The sequence below is a fragment of the Stenella coeruleoalba genome, assembly GCF_951394435.1.
Source record: "Stenella coeruleoalba genome assembly, contig: scaffold_218, whole genome shotgun sequence".
NCBI lineage: Eukaryota > Metazoa > Chordata > Mammalia > Artiodactyla > Delphinidae > Stenella > Stenella coeruleoalba.
The window spans coordinates 388,926-407,744 of record NW_027646034.1 but is presented as its reverse complement, the minus strand read 5'-3'; the positions used below and the strand labels follow the sequence as shown (position 1 = coordinate 407,744).

Here is an 18,819-nt window from a genome sequence, read left to right as displayed (position 1 = left end):
GGCCATGGAGAACTGGGAGCCTTGTTATGTTGATGGGCGGGATGTAAATTGCCAACAGACACTAGGGAGAAGTGTATGGTGTTTCCTGAAACATCTAAAAAACAAAGCAACAGAGCCAAGGTCACTTCCACTTATGGTCCTATAGCTTAGGGAAATTAAAATCAAAAAGACACAGCCACCCCAAAGTTTGGGACGCCTCTGTTTACAAGAACCTCGTTTACCGCACAAGTTCAATATCACAGAAAGTGAAAAATGGATAAAGAAGTTGTGGTACTTCCTTACAAAGCAATATCACTCAGCAATGAAATCTATGTCATCAGGCCCTTAGCAGCACAATGAGTGGATTCAGGTATGATGATTCTAACTGAAATAAGTCACACAGAAAAAGAAACATCATAAGATATCAGTAATACACGGAATGTAAACTTGGCTACACAGGAACTGAATTACAGAACAGAACAGGGTCTCAAATTTAGAAAACCAACTTATGCTTGCTTAAGGGGAAAGGTGAGTTGGGGTGCTGCATAAAACCAGAGATTGAAATGAGCACAGATAAAGTTCCTTAAGCCAAATATGGAATAGACAAGAGCTACTCCTTGCTCAACGAAATGGACTCAACACCGCATATTAAACGCCTAAGAATGTACCTGACTAGTAAGTATCTTAAAACCTATGGATTGCTATGTCTCCGAAAGAGAATCAAGCATGTGTACAGGGGCATAAACACAGCACTGATAGGATTGGAGAGATTCGGTGAGCAAATGAAGACCCTTTGAAGTCATATTGCATGGTACCCATTCCACGGGTTTCAACTCTCCAGGTTTAAGGTATTCTTCCTTCAGCTAAAACATGCATGTGGAACCTAGAGTATGATCAACCATGTGATCGGGAGACATGTTGAAATATGTGTCAGTTTTCCTCCCCTGGTACTCGCGTGCAACATTCCAGACGCTTTACTAACACTCTCCCCACTTGGAGAGTCAGCGCCTTTAACCTCCTGTTTGGCCCAGTTTGAAATTTCAGCGGAAGATGAACAGGAATAGGGAGAACCAATGAGAGACTAGCTGGAGGTGTCTGGACGGGAAAATTTAACTCTCATTTCCCACCAGGAAGAGGAAATAACCAAAGGCTCAGCGTGCCGTGCCGGAACCAGATTAGGGCCTGAAGCCATCCTGCGGTGTTGCGGCCAGCTCAAAAGAAAGCGAGTTGAAGAAAGGAGCTCAGGGGCACTGTAATTCACAAACCTGCAGAGTTATAAATGACAGCTATCGTCCAAAAATATACTGAAGTAAGGCTGCCAAGAGGACTTGAAAGCGGGGCAGAATTGCAGGAACCCGATTTCAGGAGGTAGACTGGAATTGCATTGAAAGCATAGGAAAAGAGGCAGAACGTCCACAATGATGCACTTGGCCAAAAAGGGCGTATGCGTTTTTTCCTGAATATATTCAGGAAAAAACGCATACGCCCTTTTTGGCCAACCAAGCAAGCTTGCAAAGGGAATCTGCACTACAATGAAGTCTCACTTCCCCCCGGTCAAAAGGGCCATCTGAAAAAGGTGTAAAATCCAGAAAGGCAGGACAGGCCATGGAGAACTGGGAGCCTTGTTATGCTGATGGGCGGGATGGAAATTGCCAACAGACACTCGGGAGAAGTGTATGGTGTTTCCTGAAACATCTAAAAAACAAAGCAACAGAGCCTAGGGCACTTCCACTTATGGTCCTATAGCTTAGGGAAATTAAAATCAAAAAGACACAGCCACCCCAAAGTTTGGGACGCCTCTATTTACAAGAACCTCGTTTACAGTACAACTTCAACATCGCAGAAAGTGAGAAATGGATAAAGAAGTTGTGGTATTTACTTACAAAGCAATATCACTCAGCAATGAAATCTATGTCATCAGGCCCTTAGCTGCACAATGAGTGGATTCAGGTACGATGATTCTAACTGAAATAAGTCACACAGAAAAAGAAACATCATAAGATATCAGTAATACACGGAATGTAAACTTGGCTACACAGGAACTGAATTACAGAACAGAACAGGGTCTCAAATTTAGAAAACCAACTTATGCTTGCTTAAGGGGAAAGGTGAGTTGGGGTGCTGCATAAAACCAGAGATTGAAATGAGCACAGATAAAGTTCCTTAAGCCAAATATGGAATAGACAAGAGCTACTCCTTGGTCAACGAAATGGACTCAACACCCCATATTAAACGCCTAAGAATGTACCTGACTAGTAAGTATCTTAAAACCTATGGATTGCTATATCTCCAAAAGAGAATCAAGCGTGTGTACAGGGGCATAAACGCAGCAGTGATAGGATTGGAGAGGTTCGGTGAGCAAATGAAGACCCTTTGAAGTCATATTGCATGGTACCCATTCCACGGGTTTCAACTCTCCAGGTTTAAGGTATTCTTCCTTCAGCTAAAACATGCATGTGGAACCCAGAGTATGATCAACCATGTGAACGGGAGACGTGTTCAAATATGTCTCAGATTTCGTACCCTGGTACTCGGGTGCAACATTCCAGACGCTTTACTAACACTCTCCCCACTTGGAGAGTCAGTCCCTTTAACCTCCTGTTTGGCGCAGTTTGCAATTTCTGCGGTAGATGAACAGGAATAGCGAGAACCAATGAGAGACTAGCTGGAGGTGTCTGGACGGGCAAATTTAACTCTCATTTCCCACCAGGAAGAGGAATTAACCAAAGGCTCAGCCTGCCGTGTCGGAACCAGATTAGGGCCTGAAGCCATCCTGCGGTGTTGCGTCCAGCTCAAAAGTAAGCGAGTTGAAGAAAGGAGCTCAGGAGCACTGTAATTCACAAACCTGCAGAGTTATAAATGACAGCTATCGTCCAAAAATATACTGAAGTAAGGCTGCCAAGAGGACTTGAAAGCGGGGCAGAATTGCAGGAAACCGATTTCAGGAGGTAGACTGGAATTGCATTGAAAGCATAGGAAAAGAGGCAGAGCGTCCACAATGATGCACTTGGCCAAAAAGGGCGTATGCGTTTTTTCCTGAATATATTCAGGAAAAAACGCATACGCCCTTTTTGGCCAACCAAGCAAACTTGCAAAGGAAATCTGCACTACAATGAAGTCGCACTTCCCCGCGGTCAAAAGGACCATCTGAAAAAAGTGTAAAATCCAGAAAGGCAGGACAGTCCATGGAGAACTGGGAGCATTGTTATGCTGATGGGCGGGATGTAAATTGCACACAGACACTCGGGAGAAGTGTATGGTGTTTCCTGAAACATCTAAAATACAAAGCAACAGAGCCTAGGGCACTTCCACTTATGGTCCTATAGCTTAGGGAAATTAAAATCAAAAAGACACAGCCACCCCAAAGTTTGGGACGCCTCTGTTTACAAGAACCTCATTTACCGTACAAGTTCAATATCACAGAAAGTGAAAAATGGATAAAGAAATTGTGGTACTTACGTACAATGCAGTATCACTCAGCAATGAAATCTATGTCATCAGGCCCGTAGCAGCATAATGAGTGGATTCAGGTACGATGATTCTAACTGAAATAAGTCACACAGAAAAAGAAACATCATAAGATATCAGTAATGCACGGAATGTAAACTTGGCTACACAGGAACTGAATTCCAAAACAGAACAGGGTCTCAAATTTAGAAAACCAACTTATGCTTGCTTAAGGGGAAAGGTGAGTTGGGGTGCTGCATAAAACCAGAGATTGAAATGAGCACAGATAAAGTTCCTTAAGCCAAATATGGAATAGACAAGAGCTACTCCTTGCTCAACGAAATGGACACAACACCCCATATTAAACGCCTAAGAATGTACCTGACTAGTAAGTATCTTAAAACCTATGGATTGCTATGTCTCCGAAAGAGAATCAAGCATGTGTACAGGGGCATAAACGCAGCAGTGATAGGATTGGAGAGGTTCGGTGAGCAAATGAAAACCCTTTGAAGTCACATTGCATGGTACCCATTCCCGGGTTTCAACTCTGCAGGTTTAAGGTATTCTTCCTTCAGCTAAAACATGCATGTGGAACCTAAAGCATGATCAACCATGTGATCGGGAGACGTGTTCAAATATGTCTCAGTTTTCATACCCTGGTACTCGTGTGCAACATTCCAGACGCTTTACTAACACTCTCCCCACTTGGAGAGTCAGCGCCTTTAACCTCCTGTTTGGCCCAGTTTGCAATTTCTGCGGAAGATGAACAGGAATAGCGAGAACCAATGAGAGACTAGCTGGAGGTGTCTGGACGGGCAAATTTAACTCTCATTTCCCACCAGGAAGAGGAATTAACTAAAGGCTCATCATGCCGTGCCGGAACCAGATTAGGGCCTGAAGCCATCCTGCGGTGTTGCGGCCAGCTCAAAAGAAAGCGAGTTGAAGAAAGGAGCTCAGGGGCACTGTAATTCACAAACCTGCAGAGTTATAAATGACAGCTATCGTCCAAAAATAGACTGAAGTAAGGCTGCCAGGAGGACTTGAAAGCGGGGCAGAATTGCAGGAAACCGATTTCAGGAGGTAGACTGGAATTGCATTGAAAGCATAGGAAAAGAGGCAGAGCGTCCACAATGATGCACTTGGCCAAAAAGGGCGTATGCGTTTTTTCCTGAATATATTCAGGAAAAAACGCATACGCCCTTTTTGGCCAACCAAGCAAACTTGCAAAGGAAAACTGCACTACAATGAAGTCACACTTCCCCCCGGTCAAAAGGGCCATCTGAAAAAAGTGTAAAATCCAGAAAGGCAACAGGCCATTGAGAACTGGGAGCCTTGTTATGCTGATGGGCGGGATGTAAATTGCCAACAGACACTTGGGAGAAGTGTATGGTGTTTCCTGAAACATCTAAAAAACAAAGCAACAGAGCCTAGGGCACTTCCACTTATGGTCCTATAGCTTAGGGAAATTAAAATCAAAAAGACACAGCCACCCCAAAGTTTGGAACGGCTCTGTTTACAAGAACCTCGTTTACAGTAGAAGTTCAACATCCCAGAAAGTGAAAAATGGATAAAGAAGTTGTGGTATTTACTTACAAAGCAATATCACTCAGCAATGAAATCTATGTCATCAGGCCCGTAGCAGCATAATGAGTGGATTCAGGTACGATGATTCTAACTGAAATAAGTCACACAGAAAAAAAACATCATAAGATATCACTAATACACGGAATGTAAACTTGGCTACACAGGAACTGAATTCCAAAACAGAACAGGGTCTCAAATTTAGAAAACCAACTTATGCTTGCTTAAGGGGAAAGGTGAGTTGGGGTGCTGCATAAAACCAGAGATTGAAATGAGCACAGATAAAGTTCCTTAAGCCAAATATGGAATAGACAAGAGCTACTCCTTGCTCAACGAAATGGACTCAACACCGCATATTAAACGCCTAAGAATGTACCTGACTAGTAAGTATCTTAAAACCTATGGATTGCTATGTCTCCAAAAGAGAATCAAGCGTGTGTACAGGGGCATAAACGCAGCAGTGATAGGATTGGAGAGGATCGGTGAGCAAATGAAGACCTTTGAAGTCATATTGCATGGTACCCATTCCACGGGTCTCAACTCTCCAGGTTTAAGGTATTCTTCCTTCAGCTAAAACATGCATGTGGAACCCAGAGTATGATCAACCGTGTGAACGGGAGACGTGTTCAAATATGTCTCAGTTTTCCTCCCCTGGTACTCGGGTGCAACATTCCAGACGCTTTACTAACACTCTCCCCACTTGGAGAGTCAGCGCCTTTAACCTCCTGTTTGGCCCAGTTTGCAATTTCTGTGGAAGATGAACAGGAATAGCGAGAACCAATGAGAGACTAGCTGGAGGTGTCTGGACGGGCAAATTTAACTCTCATTTCCCACCAGGAAGAGGAAATAACCAAAGGCTCAGCGTGCCGTGCCGGAACCAGATTAGGGCCTGAAGCCATCCTGCGGTGTTGCGGCCAGCTCAAAAGAAAGCGAGGTGAAGAAAAGAGCTCAGGGGCACTGTAATTCACAAACCTGCAGAGCTATAAATGACAGCTATCGTCCAAAAATATACTGAAGTAAGGCTGCCAAGAGGACTTGAAAGCGGGGCAGAATTGCAGGAAACCGATTTCAGGAGGTAGACTGGAATTGCATTGAAAGCATAGGAAAAGAGGCAGAGCGTCCACAATGATGCACTTGGCCAAAAAGGGCGTATGCGTTTTTTCCTGAATATATTCAGGAAAAAACGCATACGCCCTTTTTGGCCAACCAAGCAAGCTTGCAAAGGAATTCTGAACTACAATGAAGTCTCACTTCCCCCCCGGTCAAAAGGGCCATCTGAAAAAAGTGTAAAATCCAGAAAGGCAGGACAGGCCATGGAGAACTGGGAGCCTTGTTATGCTGATGGGCGGGATGTAAATTGCCAACAGACACTCGGGAGAAGTGTATGGTGTTTCCTGAAACATCTAAAAAACAAAGCAACAGAGCCTAGGGCACTTCCACTTATGGTCCTATAGCTTAGGGAAATTAAAATCAAAAAGACACAGCCACCCCAAAGTTTGGGACGCCTCTGTTTACAAGAACATCGTTTACAGTACAAGTTGAACATCGCAGAAAGTGAAAAATGGATAAAGAACTTGTGGTACTTACGTACAATGCAGTATCACTCAGCAATGAAATCTATGTCATCAGGCCCGTAGCAGCATAATGAGTGGATTCAGGTAGGATGATTCTAACTGAAATAAATCACACAGAAAAAGAAACATCCTAAGATATCACTAATACACGGAATGTAAACTTGGCTACACAGGAACTGAATTCCAAAACAGAACAGGGTCTCAAATTTAGAAAATCAACTTATGCTTGCTTAAGGGGAAAGGTGAGTTGGGGTGCTGCATAAAACCAGAGATTGAAATGAGCACAGATAAAGTTCCTTAAGCCATTATGGAATAGACAAGAGGTACTCCTTTCTCAACGAAATGGACTCAACACCCCATATTAAACGCCTAAGAATGTACCTGACTTGTAAGTATCTTAAAACCTATGGATTGCTATGTCTCCAAAAGAGAATCAAGCGTGTGTACAGGGACATAAATGCAGCAGTGATAGGATTGGAGAGGTTCGGTGAGCAAATGAAGACCTTTGAATTCATATTGCATGGTACCCATTCCACGGGTCTCAACTCTCCAGGTTTAAGGTATTCTTCCTTCAGCTAAAACATGCATGTGGAACCCAGAGTACGATGAACCATGGGAACGGGAGATGTGTTCAAATATGTCTCAGTTTTCCTCCTCTGGTACTCGGGTGCAACATTCCAGACACTTTACTAAAACTCTCCCCACTTGGAGAGTCAGCGCCTTTAACCTCCTGTTTGGCCCAGTTTGCAATTTCTGTGGAAGATGAACAGGAATAGGGAGAACCAATGAGAGACTAGCTGGAGGTGTCTGGACGGGCAAATTTAACTCTCATTTCCCACCAGGAAGAGGAATTAACCAAAGGCTCAGTGTGCCGTGCCTGAACCAGATTAGGGCCTGAAGCCATCCTGCGGTGTTGCGGCCAGCTCACAAGAAAGCCAGTTGAAGAAAGGAGCTCGGGGACACTGTAATGCAGAAACCTGCAGAGTTATAAATGACAGCTATCGTCCAAAAATATACTGAAGTAAGGCTGCCAAGAGGACTTGAAAGCAGGGCAGAATTGCAGGAAACCGATTTCAGGAGGTAGACTGGAATTGCATTGAAAGCATAGGAAAAGAGGCAGAACGTCCACAATGATGCACTTGGCCAAAAAGGGCGTATGCGTTTTTTCCTGAATATATTCAGGAAAAAACGCATACGCCCTTTTTGGCCAACCAAGCAAGCTTGCAAAGGAAATCTGCACTACAATGAAGTCTCACTTCCCCCCGGTCAAAAGGGCCATCTGAAAAAAGTGTAAAATCCAGAAAGGCAGGACAGGCCATGGAGAACTGGGAGCCTTGTTATGCTGATGGGCGGGATGTAAATTGCCAACAGACACTCGGGAGAAGTGTATGGTGTTTCCTGAAACATGTAAAAAACAAAGCAACAGAGCCTAGGGCACTTCCACTTATGGTCCTATAGATTAGGGAAATTAAAATCCAAAAGACACAGCCACCTCAAAGTTTGGAACGGCTCTGTTTACAAGAACCTCGTTTACAGTAGAAGTTCAACATCCCAGAAAGTGAAAAATGGATATAGAAGTTGTGGTATTTACTTACAAAGCAATATCACTCAGCAATGAAATCTATGTCATCAGGCCCTTAGCAGCACAATAAGTGGATTCAGGTATGATGATTCTAACTGAAATAAGTCACACAGAAAAAGAAACATCATAAGATATCACTAATACACGGAATGTAAACTTGGCTACACAGGAACTGAATTCCAAAACAGAACAGGGTCTCAAATTTAGAAAACCAACTTATGCTTGCTTAAGGGGAAAGGTGAGTTGGGGTGCTGCATAAAACCAGAGATTGAAATGAGCACAGATAAAGTTCCTTAAGCCAAATATGGAATAGACAAGAGCTATTCCTTGCTCAACGAAATGGACTCAACACCCCATATTAAACGCCTAAGAATGTACCTGACTAGTAAGTATCTTAAAACCTATGGATTGCTATGTCTCCAAAAGAGAATCAAGCGTGTGTACAGGGACATAAACGCAGCAGTGATAGGATTGGAGAGGTTCGGTGAGCAAATGAAGACCTTTGAAGTCATATTGCATGGTACCCATTCCACGGGTCTCAACTCTCCAGGTTTAAGGTATTCTTCCTTCAGCTAAAACATGCATGTGGAACCCAGAGTACGATGAACCATGGGAACGGGAGACGTGTTCAAATATGTTTCAATTTTCCTCCCCTGGTACTCGGGTGCAACATTCCAGACGCTTTACTAACACTCTCCCCCTTGGAGAGTCAGCGCCTTTAACCTCCTAATGGCCCAGTTTGCAATTTCTGTGGAAGATGAACAGGAATAGGGAGATCCAATGAGAGACTAGCTGGAGGTGTCTGGACGGGCAAATTTAACTCTCATTTCCCACCAGGAAGAGGAAATAACCAAAGACTCAGCATGCCATGCCGGAACCAGATTAGGGCCTGAAGCCATCCTGCGGTGTTGCGGCCAGCTCAAAAGAAAGCGAGTTGAAGAAAGGAGCTCAGGGGCACTGTAATTCACAAACCTGCAGAGTTATAAATGACAGCTATCGTCCAAAAATATACTGAAGTAAGGCTGTCAAGAGGACTTGAAAGCGGGGCAGAATTGCAGGAAACCGATTTCAGGAGGTAGACTGGAATTGCATTGAAAGCATAGGAAAAGAGGCAGAACGTCCACAATGATGCACTTGGCCAAAAAGGGCGTATGCGTTTTTTCCTGAATATATTCAGGAAAAAACGCATACGCCCTTTTTGGCCAACCAAGCAAGCTTGCAAAGGAAACCTGCACTACAATGAAGTCTCACTTCCACCCGGTCAAAAGGGCCATCTGAAAAAAGTGTAAAATCCAGAAAGGCACGACAGGCCATGGAGAACTGGGAGCTTTGTTATGCTGATGGGCGGGATGTAAATTGCCAACAGACACTCGGGAGAAGTGTATGGTGTTTCCTGAAACATCTAAAAAACAAAGCAACAGAGCCTAGGGCACTTCCACTTATGGTCCTATAGCTTAGGGAAATTAAAATCAAAAAGACACAGCCACCCCAAAGTTTGGGACAGCTCTGTTTACAAGACATCGTTTACCGTACAAGTTCAATATCACAGAAAGTGAAAAACGGATAAAGAACTTGTGGTACTTACGTACAATGCAGTATCACTCAGCATGAAATCTATGTCATCAGGCTCGTAGCAGCATAATGAGTGGATTCAGGTACGATGATTCTAACTGAAATAAGTCACACAGAAAAAGAAACATCATAAGATATCACTAATACACGGAATGTAAACTTGGCTACACAGGAACTGAATTCCAAAACAGAACAGGGTCTCAAATTTAGAAAACCAACTTATGCTTGCTTAAGGGGAAAGGTGAGTTGGGGTGCTGCATAAAACCAGAGATTGAAATGAGCACAGATAAAGTTCCTTAAGCCAAATATGGAATAGACAAGAGCTACTCCTTGCTCAACGAAATGGACTCAACACCCCATATTAAACGCCTAAGAATGTACCTGACTAGTAAGTATCTTAAAACCTATGGATTGCTATGTCTCCAAAAGAGAATCAAGCGTGTGTACAGGGGCATAAACGCAGCAGTGATAGGATTGGAGAAGATCGGTGAGCAAATGAAGACCCTTTGAAGTCATATTGCATGGTACCCATTCCACGGGTTTCAACTACCCAGGTTTAAGGTATTCTTCCTTCAGCTAAAACATGCATGTGGAACCCAGAGTATGATCAACCGTGTGAACGGGAGACGTGTTCAAATATGTCTCAGTTTTTCTCCCCTGGTACTCGGTTGCAACATTCCAGACGCTTTTCTAACACTCTCCCAACTTGGAGAGTCATCGCCTTTAACCTCCTGTTTGGCCCAGTTTGCAATTTCTGGGGAAGATGAACAGGAATAGCGAGAACCAATGAGAGACTAGCTGGAGGTGTCTGGACGGGCAAATTTAACTCTCATTTCCCACCAGGAAGAGGAATTAACCAAAGGCTCAGTGTGCCATGCCGGAACCAGATTAGGGCCTGAAGCCATCCTGCGGTGTTGCGGCCAGCTCACAAGAAAGCGAGTTGAAGAAAGGAGCTCAGGGGCACTGTAATTCACAAACCTGCAGAGTTATAAATGACAGCTATCGTCCAAAAATAGACTGAAGTAAGGCTGTCAAGAGGACTTGAAAGCGGGGCAGAATTGCAGGAAACCGATTTCAGGAGGTAGACTGGAATTGCATTGAAAGCATAGGAAAAGAGGCAGAACGTCCACAATGATGCACTTGGCCAAAAAGGGCGTATGCGTTTTTTCCTGAATATATTCAGGGAAAAACGCATACGCCCTTTTTGGCCAACCAAGCAAGCTTGCAAAGGAAACCTGCACTACAATGAAGTCTCACTTCCACCCGGTCAAAAGGGCCATCTGAAAAAAGTGTAAAATCCAGAAAGGCAGGACAGGCCATGGAGAACTGGGAGCCTTGTTATGCTGATGGGCGGGATGTAAATTGCCAACAGACACTCAGGAGAAGTGTATGGTGTTTCCTGAAACATCTAAAAAACAAAGCAACAGAGCCTAGGGCACTTCCACTTATGGTCCCATAGCTTAGGGAAGTTTAAATCAAAAAGACACAGCCACCCCAAAATTTGGGACACCTCTGTTTACAAGAACCTCGTTTACAGTACAAGTTCAACATCGCAGAAAGTGAAAAATGGATAAAGAACTTGTGGTACTTACGTACAATGCAGTATCACTCAGCAATGAAATCTATGTCATCAGGCCCTTAGCAGCACAATGAGTGGATTCAGGTACGATGATTCTAACTGAAATAAGTCACACAGAAAAAGAAACATCATAAGATATCAGTAATACACGGAATGTAAACTTGGCTACACAGGAACTGAATTACAGAACAGAACAGGGTCTCAAATTTAGAAAACCAACTTATGCTTGCTTAAGGGGAAAGGTGAGTTGGGGAGCTGCATAAAACCAGAGATTGAAATGAGCACAGATAAAGTTCCTTAAGCCAAATATGGAATAGACAAGAGCTACTCCTTGCTCAACGAAATGGACTCAACACCGCATATTAAATGCCTAAGAATGTACCTGACTAGTAAGTATCTTAAAACCTATGGATTGCTATGTCTCCAAAAGAGAATCAAGCGTGTGTACAGGGGCATAAACGCAGCAGTGATAGGATTGGAGAGGTTCGGTGAGCAAATGAAGACCCTTTGAAGTCATATTGCATGGTACCCATTCCACGGGTTTCACCTACCCAGGTTTAAGGTATTCTTCCTTCAGCTAAAACATGCATGTGGAACCTAGAGTATGATCAACCATGTGATCGGGAGACGTGTTCAAATATGTCTCAGATTTCGTACCCTGGTACTCGGGTGCAACATTCCAGACGCTTTACTAACACTCTCCCGACTTGGAGAGTCAGTCCCTTTAACCTCCTGTTTGGCTCAGTTTCCAATTTCTGCGGAAGATGAACAGGAATAGCGAGAACCAATGAGAGACTAGCTGGAGGTGTCTGGACGGGCAAATTTAACTCTCATTTCCCACCAGGAAGAGGAATTAACCAAAGGCTCAGCGTGCCGTGCTGGAACCAGATTAGGGCCTGAAGCCATCCTGCGGTGTTGCGGCCAGCTCAAAAGAAAGCGAGTTGAAGAAAGGAGCTCAGGGGCACTGTTATTCACAAATCTGCAGAGTTATAAATGACAGCTATCATCCAAAAATATACTGAAGTAAGGCTGCCAAGAGGACTTGAAAGCGGGGCAGAATTGCAGGAAACCGATTTCAGGAGGTAGACTGGAATTGCATTGAAAGCATAGGAAAAGAGGCAGAACGTCCACAATGATGCACTTGGCCAAAAAGGGCGTATGCGTTTTTTCCTAAATATATTCAGGAAAAAACGCATACGCCCTTTTTGGCCAACCAAGCAAGCTTGCAAAGGAAATCTGCACTACAATGAAGTCTCACTTCCCCCCGGTCAAAAGGGCCATCTGAAAAAAGTGTAAAATCCAGAAAGGCAGGACAGGCCATGGAGAACTGGGAGCCTTGTTATGCTGATGGGCGGGATGTAAATTGCCAACAGACACTCCGCAGAAGTGCATGGTGTTTCCTGAAATATCTAAAAAACAAAGCAACAGAGCCTAGGGCACTTCCACTTATGGTCCTATAGCTTAGGGAAATTAAAATCAAAAAGACACAGCCACCCCAAAGTTTGGGACGCCTCTGTTTACAAGAACCTCGTTTACAGTACAAGTTCAACATCGCAGAAAGTGAAAAATGGATAAAGAAGTTGTGGTATTTACTTACAAAGCAATATCACTCAGCAATGAAATCTATGTCATCAGGCCCTTAGCAGCACAATGAGTGGATTCAGGTATGATGATTCTAACTGAAAAAAGTCACACAGAAAAAGAAACATCATAAGATATCGGTAATACACGCAATAAACTTGGCTACACAGGAAATGAATTACAGAACAGAACAGGGTCTCAAATTTAGAAAACCAACTTATGCTTAATTAAGGGTAAAGGTGAGTTGGGGTGCTGCATAAAACCAGAGATTGAAATGAGCACAGATAAAGTTCCTTAAGCCAAATATGGAATAGACAAGAGCTACTCCTTGCTCAACGAAATGGACTCAACACCGCATATTAAACGCCTAAGAATGTACCTGACTAGTAAGTATCTTAAAACCTATGGATTGCTATGTCTCCGAAAGAGAATCAAGCATGTGTACAGGGGCATAAACGCAGCAGTGATAGGATTGGAGAGGTTCGGTGAGCAAATGAAGACCCTTTGAAGTCATATTGCATGGTACCCATTCCACGGTTTTCTACTACCCAGGTTTAAGGTATTCTTCCTTCAGCTAAAACATGCATGTGGAACCTAGAGTATGATCAACCATGTGATCGGGAGACATGTTCAAACATGTCTCAGTTTTCGTACCCTGGTACTCGGGTGCAACATTCCAGACGCTTTACTAACAATCTCCCGACTTGGAGAGTCAGTCCCTTTAACCTCCTCTTTGGCCCAATTTGCAATTTCTGCGGAAGATGAACAGGAATAGCGAGAACCAATGAGAGACTAGCTGGAGGTGTCTGGACGGGCAAATTTAACTCTCATTTCCCACCAGGAAGAGGAATTAACCAAAGGCTCAGCGTGCCGTGCCGGAACCAGATTAGGGCCTGAAGCCATCCTGCAGTGTTGCGGCCAGGTCACAAGAAAGCGAGTTGAAGAAAGGAGCTCAGGGGCACTGTAATTCACAAACCTGCAGAGTTATAAATGACAGCTATCGTCCAAAAATATACTGAAGTAAGGCTGCCAAGAGGACTTGAAAGCGGGGCAGAATTGCAGGAAACCAATTTCAGGAGGTAGACTGGAATTGCATTGAAAGCATAGGAAAAGAGGCAGAACGTCCACAATGATGCAATTGGCCAAAAAGGGCGTATGCGTTTTTTCCTGAATATATTCAGGAAAAAACGCATACGCCCTTTTTGGCCAACCAAGCAAGCTTGTAGAGGAAACCTGCACTACAATGAAGTCTCACTTCCCCCCGGTCAAAAGGACCATCTGAAAAAAGTGTAAAATGCAGAAAGGCAGGACAGGCCATGGAGAACTGGGAGCCTTGTTATGCTGATGGGCGGGATGTAAATTGCCAACAGACACTCAGGAGAAGTGTATGGTGTTTCCTGAAACATCTAAAAAACAAAGCAACAGAGCCTAGGGCACTTCCACTTATGGTCCTATAGCTTAGGGAAATTAAAATCAAAAAGACACAGCCACCCCAAAGTTTGGAATGGCTCTGTTTACAAGAACCTCGTTTACAGTACAAGTTCAACATCGCAGAAAGTGAAAAATGGATAAAGAACTTGTGGTACTTATGTACAAAGCAATATCACTCAGCAATGAAATCTATGTCATCAGGCCCTTAGCAGCACAATGAGTGGATTCAGGTACGATGATTCTAACTGAAATAAGTCACACAGAAAAAGAAACATCATAAGATATCAGTAATACACAGAATGTAAACTTGGCTACACAGGAACTGAATTCCAAAACAGAACAGGGTCTCAAATTTAGAAAACCAACTTATGCTTGCTTAAGGGGAAAGGTGAGTTGGGGTGCTGCATAAAACCATAGATTGAAATGAGCACAGATAAAGTTCCTTAAGCCAAATATGGAATAGACAAGAGCTATTCCTTGCTCAACGAAATGGACTCAACACCCCATATTAAACGCCTAAGAATGTACCTGACTAGTAAGTATCTTAAAACCTATGGATTGCTATGTCTCCAAAAGAGAATCAAGCGTGTGCACAGGGACATAAACGCAGCAGTGATAGGATTGGAGAGGTTCAGTGAGCAAATGAAGACCTTTGAATTCATATTGCATGGTACCCATTCCACGAGTCTCAACTCTCCAGGTTTAAGGTATTCTTCCTTCAGCTAAAACATGCATGTGGAACCCAGAGTACGATGAACCATGGGAACGGGAGACGTGTTCAAATATGTCTCAGTTTTCCTCCCCTGGTACTCGGGTGCAACATTCCAGACGCTTTACTAACACTCTCCCCCTTGGAGAGTCAGCGCCTTTAACCTCCTGTTTGGCCCAGTTTGCAATTTCTGTGGAAGATGAACAGGAATAGGGAGAACCAATGAGAGACTAGCTGGAGGTGTCTGGACGGGCAAATTTAACTCTCATTTCCCACCAGGAAGAGGAAATAACCAAAGACTCAGCATGCCGTGCCGGAAGCAGATTAGGGCCTGAAGCCATCCTGCGGTGTTGCGGCCAGCTCACAAGAAAGCGAGTTGAAGAAAGGAGCTCAGGGGCACTGTAATTCACAAACCTGCAGAGTTATAAATGACAGCTATCGTCCAAAAATAGACTGAAGTAAGGCTGTCAAGAGGACTTGAAAGCGGGGCAGAATTGCAGGAAACCGATTTCAGGAGGTAGACTGGAATTGCATTGAAAGCATAGGAAAAGAGGCAGAACGTCCACAATGATACACTTGGCCAAAAAGGGCGTATGCGTTTTTTCCTGAATATATTCAGGAAAAAACGCATACGCCCTTTTTGGCCAACCAAGCAAGCTTGCAAAGGAAACCTGCACTACAATGAAGTCTCACTTCCACCCGGTCAAAAGGGCCATCTGAAAAAAGTGTAAAATCCAGAAAGGCAGGACAGGCCATGGAGAACTGGGAGCCTTGTTATGATGATGGGTGGGATGTAAATTGCCAACAGACACTCGGGAGAAGTGTATGGTGTTTCCTGAAACATCTAAAAAACAAAGCAACAGAGCCTAGGGCACTTCGACTTATGGTCCCATAGCTTAGGGAAATTAAAATCAAAAAGACACAGCCACCCCAAAATTTGGGACGCCTCTGTTTACAAGAACCTCGTTTACAGTACAAGTTCAACATCGCAGAAAGTGAAAAATGGATAAAGAACTTGTGGTACTTACGTATAATGCAGTATCACTCAGCAATGAAATCTATGTCATCAGGCCCGTAGCAGCATAATGAGTGGATTCAGATACGATGATTCTAACTGAAATAAGTCACACAGAAAAAGAAACATCATAAGATATCACTAATACACGGAATGTAAACTTGGCTACACAGGAACTGAATTCCAAAACAGAACAGGATCTCAAATTTAGAAAACCAACTTATGCTTGTTTAAGGGGAAAGGTGAGTTGGGGTGCTGCATAAAACCAGAGATTGAAATGAGCACAGATAAAGTTCCTTAAGGCAAATATGGAATAGACAAGAGCTACTCCTTGCTCAACGTAATGGACTCAACACCCCATATTAAACGCCTAAGAATGTACCTGACTAGTATGTATCTTAAAACCTATGGATTGCTATGTCTCCAAAAGAGAATCAAGCGTGTGTACAGGGGCATAAACGCAGCAGTGATAGGATTGGAGAGGTTCGGTGAGCAAATGAAGACCCTTTGAAGTCATATTGCATGGTACCCATTCCACGGGTTTCAACTCTCCAGGTTTAAGGTATTCTTCCTTCAGCTAAAACATGCATGTGGAACCTAGAGTATGATAACCATGTGATCGGGAGACGTGTTCAAATATGTCTCAGTTTTCGTACCCTGGTACTCGGGTGCAACATTCCAGACGCTTTACTAACACTCTCCCGACTTGGAGAGTCAGTGCCTTTAACCTCCTGTTTGGCCCAGTTTGCAATTTCTGCGGAAGATGAACAGGAATAGCGAGAACCAATGAGAGACTAGCTGGAGGTGTCTGGACGGGCAAATTTAACTCTCATTTCCCACCAGGAAGAGCAATTAACCAAAGGCTCAGCGTGCCGTGCCGGAACCAGATTAGGGCCTGAAGCCATCCTGCGGTGTTGCGGCCAGGTCACAAGAAAGCGAGTTGAAGAAAGGATCTCAGGGACACTGTAATTCACAAACCTGCAGAGTTATAAATGACAGCTATCGTCCAAAAATATACTGAAGTAAGGCTGCCAAGAGGACTTGAAAGCGGGGCAGAATTGCAGGAAACCGATTTCAGGAGGTAGACTGGAATTGCATTGAAAGCATAGGAAAGGGGGCAGAGCGTCCACAATGATGCACTTGGACAAAAAGGGCTTATGCGTTTTTTCCTGAATATATTCAGGAAAAAACGCATAAGCCCTTTTTGGCCAACCAAGCAAGCTTGCAAAGGAAATCTGCACTACAATGAAGTCTCACTTCCCCCCGGTCAAAAGGGCCATCTGAAAAAAGTGTAAAATCCAGAAAGGCTGGACAGGCCATGGAGAACTGGGAGCCTTGTTATGCTGATGGGCGGGATGGAAATTGCCAACAGACACTCAGGAGAAGTGTATGGTGTTTCCTGAAACATCTAAAAAACAAAGCAACAGAGCCTAGGGCACTTCCACTTAGGGTCCTATAGATTAGGGAAATTAAATTCAAAAAGACACAGCCATCCCAAAGTTTGGGACGGCTCTGTTTACAAGAACCTCGTTTACAGTACAAGTTCAACATCGCAGAAAGTGAAAAATGGATAAAGAAGTTGTGGTATTTACTTACAAAGCAATATCACTCAGCAATGAAATCTATGTCATCAGGCCCTTAGGAGCACAATGAGTGGATTCAGGTACGATGATTCTAACTGAAATAAGTAACACAGAAAAAGAAACATCATAAGATATCACTAATACACGGAATGTAAACTTGGCTACACAGGAACTGAATTACAAAACATAACAAGGTCTCAAATTTAGAAAACCAACTTATGCTTGCTTAAGGGAAAAGGTGAGTTGGGGTGCTGCATAAAACCATAGATTGAAATGAGCACAGATAAAGTTCCTTAAGCCAAATATGGAATAGACAAGAGCTACTCCTTGCTCAACGAAATGGACTCAACACCCATTATTAAACGCCTAAGAATGTACCTGACTAGTAAGTATCTTAAAACCTATGGATTGCTATGTCTCCGAAAGGGAATCAAGCATGTGTACAGGGACATAAACGCAGCAGTGATAGGATTGGAGAGGTTCGGTGAGCAAATGAAGACCCTTTGAAGTCATATTGCATGGTACCCATTCCACGGGTTTCAACTACCCAGGTTTAAGGTATTCTTCCTTCAGCTAAAACATGCATGTGGAACCTAGAGTATGATCAACCATGTGATCGGGAGACGTGTTCAAATATGTCTCAGTTTTCCTCCCCTGGTACTCGGGTGCAACATTCCAGACGCTTTACTAACACTCTCACCACTTGGAGAGTCAGTCCCTTTAACCTCCTCTTTGGCCCAGTTTGCAATTTCTGCGGAAGATGAACAGGAATAGCGAGAACCAATGAGAGACTAGCTGGAGGTGTCTGGACGGGCAAATTTAACTCTCATTTCCCACCAGGAAGAGGAAGTAACTAAAGGCTCACCGTGCCATGCCGGAACCAGATTAGGGCCTGAAGCCATCCTGTGGTGTTGCGGCCAGCTCACAAGAAAGCGAGTTGAAGAAAGGAGCTCAAGGTCACTGTAATTCACAAACCTGCAGAGTTATAAATGACAGCTATCGTCCAAAAATATACTGAAGTAAGGCTGCCAAGAGGACTTGAAAGCGGGGCAGAATTGCAGGAAACCGATTTCAGGAGGTAGACTGGAATTGCATTGAAAGCATAGGAAAAGAGGCAGAACGTCCACAATGATGCACTTGGTCAAAAAGGGCGTATGCGTTTTTTCCTGAATATATTCAGGAAAAA

General features: G+C 43.7%; 1 long non-coding RNA gene across 1 annotated transcript in view; it reads right to left on the bottom strand.

The window, feature by feature from the left end:
- The window catches only part of LOC307181372, a 108,861-nt gene extending 90,259 nt beyond the window's left edge, over nucleotides 1–18,602 (bottom strand). The window contains exon 1 of the long non-coding RNA XR_013826608.1: nucleotides 18,499–18,602. This is a non-coding gene — a long non-coding RNA (uncharacterized lncRNA). The remainder of the gene's footprint in view (nucleotides 1–18,498) is intronic.
- Nucleotides 18,603–18,819: the final 217 nt, after the last annotated feature.